The following is a 5,000-nucleotide window of genomic DNA, read 5'->3' as shown; positions in this document are numbered from 1 at the left end:
CATCAGGGAGAGCGGGCGCCCGTTGGAAAAGAGAACAAAAGTAGTATCATAGATTAAGGGAGCCACAGATGCGTTACTACATTATGACAAGGTGTCACACCACGCATGCAGCGCCATCTATGTTCTATTGCGGTCATAACGGCCGGCTCAAGCAGCAGCTGTGTTTGATCATAGATGAATTATTTTAAGAAGTTTGATTATCCGTGGAAACTGGTTTGATACGTGACAAATAAAAGTAGTATATTGCAGCTGGCAAGACAAGGAATTAGCGCAGTGCCATAGCTCGACACACCTTCGAGAAAAGCTGTGAAATTGATTTAAAAAACACAGAAGTTAATTACAAATGCCGTAACAGGTCTGTAGGGAACACAAAGGAAGATGCTGTCATCTCTTTAAATAAGACGTTTGATGATAATATAAGAATAACAGATAATTCCAACACCAGTGAGAGATGTGTAAACATAGTAAAACCCTTAATCATAAAAATATATGAGCTATGATAGGTGGTGCCTCCTCCCCTATTCCTCCATATGTTGTAGTGGCTGATGTGGTAACGTCCTTGCCTGGTGATAGCCAGACTGGGGTTCTAGTCCCACTCAGACTTGTTAGTTTCTTTGGTCTCTGCAACCTCACCATCCTTGTGAGCTATGAATAGGGGCCGAGTTTGGTGGAGCCTATTATTATCATTACTACTTGCTAAGCTACAACCCTGGTTGGAAAAGCAGGATGCTATAAGCCCAAGGGCTCCAACAGGGAAAATAGCCCAGTGAGGAGAGGAAATAAACAAAAACAACGAGAAAATTAAGAACAATAACAGTATTAAAATAAATCTTTCGTATATAAACCATATATACAGGTCTATCTGCCGAGTCATCAGCAGCCATTCCCTGGCCCTCTTTAGTTCTAGCTTGGGTGGAGAGGAGGCTTGAGCGCTGATCATATGTATAGATGGTTAATCTCGAGGGCATTTTCTTGCCTGATAGGGTAATGTCACTGTCCCTTGGCTCTGCCATTCATGGGCTATCTTTAAACCTTTAAATGTGCATCCTTCACAAATAGTCCAACAATGGACCACCGATCAAAAAACAAGAAAAGAAAGAAAAAAAAATAACGACCATCGTAAAATACCACCCAGAAGATCTCTAAGAAGTTTGAAAGCTCAAAGACCCAGCCAAGGTCAAATATAGAATGTATTCTATAGACCTAAGGCTCTGTAACCTGAAACTGTGCTATAATTAGCTTTATAATATGGTTCAACTGTACGGCTATGAATGTGAAATATGTTCATAATTGTTTTAGTGAGAGTCCACAGCTGATGGACGAGAGCTATGAAATCCGCTCTAAGAATGGGTAAGGCGGCACAGAGGTAGGAATACCTGTCAGCATAAGGACAGGGTACTGAGTTCGATTTGATAGACAAGAAGTAGACACAGGGAACAAGTTCCCAAGAGTTGCGTAATATACAACAATACACACATTTTTATACTCTTTCGTTGTTAAGCCTTTTCAATAGGATAAGGAAGAATGAAAGTACTTAATGGATTATTTGCACCGTACAAATATATATATATATATATATATATATATAATATATATATATATATATATATATATATATATATATATATATATATATATATATTATTCATGCAACATCAATATAAAGTGACCTGGGTATTAAAACGCATATAAAAACAGACGCTCACCACACTTACATAAAAGTCTCATTAAATGCACGTCAAACACATTCATACTGTGCCATGCGATCGTTTCTTGCATTCAATCTCATGAATTCTTTATCATTGGCTCTGTTTCTTTCTAATAAGCTCTTTGAAGAACCACAATCCATCTTACCCATTAGTAATCTTGAATCATAAACTCTATAAGATACTATTTATATTATGTTATATTATATTACTTGCTAAACTACAACCCTAGTTGGAAAAGCAAGATGCTATAAGCCCAGGGTCTCCAACAGGGAAAATAACCCAGTGAGGAAAGGAAAAAAAGAGAAAAAAAAATATTTTAAGTAGAGTAACAACATTGAAAAAATTTCTCCTACATAAACTACAGTATAAAAACTTGAACAAAACAATAGGAAGAGAAATGGGATAGAATACTGTACCCGATTGTACCCTCAAGCAAGAGAACTCTAATCCGAGACAGTGGAAGGTCATGGTACAGAGGCTATGGCACTACCCGAGGCTAGAGACAATGGTTTGAATATTCTCGACCATTTTGTCCTTATGGCCAAATCGCCATAAAGCAATTCAAGTAATTGTATATACACACGTACAGCTGGATACAGGAATTCCTTGCACACCTCTCTGTGTGTGTAGCACCGACCACCACGTCTCCACACAAACTCGACGACTAAGGGGATAGTTAATAGAGGCATTCAAAATTCTTAAAGGAATAACAAATGTAGATTGCAACAATCTATTGACGCTTAGCACAAATCAGTCCAGAGGTAACGGATACAAACTGGAATTGAAAAGATACAACACCCTCTCTCTCTCTCTCTCTCTCTCTCTCTCTCTCTCTCTCTCTCTATCTCTCTCTCTCTCTCTCTCTCTCTCTCTCTCTCTCTCTCTCTCTCTCTCTCTCTTTTAAAGGAATAACAAATGTAGATTACAACAATCTATTCACGCTTTGCACAAATCAGTCCAGAGGTAACGGATACAAACTGGAATTGAAAAGATACAACACATCTCAATTGATTGATTGATTGATTTCAAGTTTTCTGGTATCCTACATCAAAACACCTCTCAATGTGGCAATTACTTTGCATACAAAATAGCAAATACTTGGCATAGACTTCGAGCAGATAGATGTAATAGGCAGTGACACAGTAGACGAGTTCAAGAATAAGTTAGACAAGATCGTAAAATCTCTTTAAATGCTCAAACCAAATCGTTCTACCCAAGAGCAAATGAAGTCTCCCAGGATGGATTATAAAGGTCTTCGAGACATTCCTCTCTCTCACCCTCTCTCTCTCTCTCTCTCTCTCTCTCTCTCTCTCTCTCTCTCTCTCTCTCTCTCTCTCTCTCTCTTTTGCGGATGTACTGAACAATCACACGGTAAACGAGTTCAAGAATAAGTTATCCAAGATCATAAAAACTCTCAGAACGTTCAAAATAAATCCCTCTACCCAAGAGCAAAATCCCTGTAACTCCTTGTATTTCCTATACTATCTATTTAGTTACTAGCTGAGCAGTAAGCGTGTGGCAGGGTACCTTTCCTCATACTGAGGGGTGCCACAAATGCCTGTGTCCAACTGTATACATACGTACCTAACTTACACTACGGAAAAAAAATTGATGACTGATCTTAACTGTAAGTTATTACCAGTTGATAACTATTAAGACAAGTTTCTACTATGCAGTTAAAATCGAAAAAAAGTCGACCGAACTTTTTTACCTATTTAGGAAAAACGGATTTTGAAAGGTTGTTGGAACAAATGACTTGCGAGAGACAGATACTTCAAGGGGAACAGGAAGGGTTGAAAGACATCTTGGTGGGTTGCTTGGTGGCTGCCCAAGTGGTATGTTGATTGAGACATTTATTTATCCCCATGATTCATACAAGTGTAAGTGACCCGTCAAAAATGACAGCTAATTATCTAGATGGATATGCGTACACACACCGAATCAACCCTTCTCACCCACTCATCCTTTCCTCTTTGGGTAACCCCCTTCCTTACCAGTGTATGATTGAGAACCTTAACGGAAATTGCAAATAGAAGAAAAACCAGCTTTTAAACCAAATGAATGAAGACTGAAGTGTTGATTTGATAGCAAGAAGTACATTTTAAAGATTTAAAGGCCACTCATGAATAGCAGAGGCAAGGGACAGTGACATTGCCCTATCAAGCAGGACAATATCCTAGAGACTGACCATTTATACATATCAGCACTCAAGCCCTCTCTCCACACAAGCTAAGACCAAGGAGAGTCAGGCAATTGCTGCTTATGACCCAGGAGTAAACCTATAGGCTCCCCTAAAACCCCACATTCTTAGCTCACAAGGATGGTGAGCTTGCAGTGACCAAAGGAACTAACTAGTTTGAGCGGGACTCGGACCCCAGTCTGGTGATCACCAGCCAGGGACGTTTCACATCGGCCACCACAACGAAGAACTCTGCTTCTGTCACAACGTTATCCATACATTAAGGGGTCGGTTGCCTGATACGTACTCTCTTATGCTATCAAAACTTTTCCAACTTCAGCTTCATTAATTTCGTTACACTTCAGGAGAAGCCTAGGATATATATACATGTATATATATACAGTATATGTATATATTTATATATGTAGATACATATGAATATATATGTATATATATATATATATATATATATATATATATGTATGTATATATATATATATGTGTGTGTATATATATATACATATATTACACACATTTATATATATATATATATATATATATATATATATATATATATATATATATATTCACATACATATATGTATATACATATTTACTGTTCATAATATCGTTTTCTTTACCAAAAGTTGTAGCTGGAAACGTTGGTAACGCTGTGTTTAGCAAAAGCGAATTTGTTAGCAACGCTACTTGTAAAATAGATGTTGAGGGGATTTTTATTAATTTAACGAAGTGCCTTATAGAAAGATGCTTCAAAGCACTTCGGAAAGTTAATACAAATGCTTTTGATCACTTGTTCACAAGCTCAGTAATTTTTTTCTAAAGGCAGCGTTGCCAATAGTTTTTCTTTCGCTAAATTCTGCGTTAACTAATAATTAATAAATGAAATAATCGACAATGGCATGAAAAAGGAAATTTATTTAGCTTTCGAAGAGACCATCTCCCTTTTATTTAGCTTTCGAAGGAAGGAAGAAGGTCCCTTCGAAAGCTAAATAAATTCACTTTTTCATACATTGTGGGTTATTTTATTTATCATAAATACACGAAAAATTGTTTATTTTAATATACAGCGTTACCTGTGAAGTGTATCACAA

This window comes from Palaemon carinicauda, chromosome 21 (genome assembly GCF_036898095.1).
Source record: "Palaemon carinicauda isolate YSFRI2023 chromosome 21, ASM3689809v2, whole genome shotgun sequence".
Taxonomy (NCBI): Eukaryota; Metazoa; Arthropoda; class Malacostraca; order Decapoda; family Palaemonidae; genus Palaemon; species Palaemon carinicauda.
Note: the sequence above shows the minus strand (reverse complement) of the source record.